This window comes from Haematobia irritans, chromosome 4, assembly GCF_050003625.1.
Source record: "Haematobia irritans isolate KBUSLIRL chromosome 4, ASM5000362v1, whole genome shotgun sequence".
In the NCBI taxonomy this organism is placed as follows: Eukaryota; Metazoa; Arthropoda; class Insecta; order Diptera; family Muscidae; genus Haematobia; species Haematobia irritans.
Window position 1 is genome coordinate 55,881,316 of NC_134400.1, and position 1,556 is coordinate 55,882,871.

Genomic DNA, 1,556 nt, shown 5'->3' on the forward strand with positions numbered 1-1,556 from the left:
AAAAATTTTTCGCTTTGCGCTCGCGGTAATTATTTGAAGATACGTTGCATATATGTGAATTTCAAGTTTCCATGGTAACTGTCAAACTAAAACATCTCAAGTCGGTGTGAAAGGCGGAATGTTTTGGAAAAACAAATGAGGAAAACGAGTCAGTGGGAACATAGCATTATATCGCGTTTCAGTTCTAAATCTAATAATTGTTCGTTGTAATGTTTGCAATTTCGTCGTTTTTCTTTTTCCGTCTAAAGGCTAGTTTCTCATTCTATGATAGACTACCGGTTAGTACAAATTTTGTATGAGATCAGCCGACACGACAAATAATAAACAATTCATTGAAAAACCGTACATAATAATGTTTAAAAAATTGTTATTCCCCATTAAAAACTAATATTATCGGAAAAACACTAGATTTGAGAATTGTTTGAATTCCATATGTTTTCAACCACGAATTTGTCAAACATATGTATTTGCACGCTTTTCAACAATGTTGAGCTTAATGACGATCCGGTATTTTATGTGAATCTCACTCTTGACATGTAAGCAAACAGAAACAATTCCACTCCACAATAATAACAAATTGTGTTAATGAGAACTCCTTGACGTCGAAAGTATATAGAAAACGAGAGGTATATCAACCAACAATCTAGGAAAAAATTCCTTAGACCGAGATCTAGTTCGTCAGAAAGTGGTTACAGTTATGGATGAATATTATGTTCAGTTTTTCCACCAAAACACTAACTTATAAGATTATATTTTTTGGGCTTGTCAAAATATAGATGGAAAAGCTCCAAGCTGAAAACCAACCAGCCATTCATTTAGAAATATAAAGTGTCTCACAATCATTGCCTTGGAGTTAGGGTTTAGTGTTTTGGTGGAAAACCGAACGTAATACTCACCTTAAGTCAAGAAACAAACCCAAAGAGCATATTTTTGTTACGTATACATACTGATCCGGAGAAACGAAAATATTGTTGTGTTCTTTTCGTTACTCGTGTTTACTTGGCCACAATAATTCTTTTATGCGCTTTAGAGACTATCAGTTCCCACCCGACCAAAATGCCGAGATATGGCGAAGGTTCGCTAAAGCGAACATTTTTCGAAATAATTTAAAGCGTACATTATTCGAGAAAAGTTCAATAATAGAAAAATTTCGAACGTTCGTTGTTTCGAAGTAATAATGAAGATTTTTCGGCTTATTTGTTGGTGTTCCGCCATGTTTGTTTTTGTCAAAGACAGAGATTAAAAAGTCATTTCAGTTTAAGAAATTGTTAAGTGCGGGTGAAGTGTCTTAGCGAATCTAAAAGAGGTAAGTAATTTATTTATATATCTTTAAAAAACTATCAATTTTCTTTTTTGTTTAATTTGCAGATGTATCCAGGAAAATGTTACTCATTGATTATAGTCCTTTTCATAGCCACGATCGGTTTAATAAGAAATTCCGCGCAAAGAAGTCAATGCAGTGCCTTAAATGACTTCAAATATATATTCCAAAATGTAAATATTTTAAGTATTTTGTTCGCAACACTAATATAATAAAATAAAAACAAACTTGAAAA

At 32.6% G+C, this 1,556-nt stretch overlaps 1 long non-coding RNA gene across 1 annotated transcript; it reads left to right on the plus strand.

The window, feature by feature from the left end:
* Positions 1-553: 553 nt before the first annotated feature.
* LOC142235166 (uncharacterized) lies at positions 554-1,556 on the plus strand. Its single transcript, XR_012721816.1, has 2 exons — positions 554-1,306; positions 1,369-1,556. It is a non-coding gene; the product is annotated as an uncharacterized LOC142235166 (long non-coding RNA).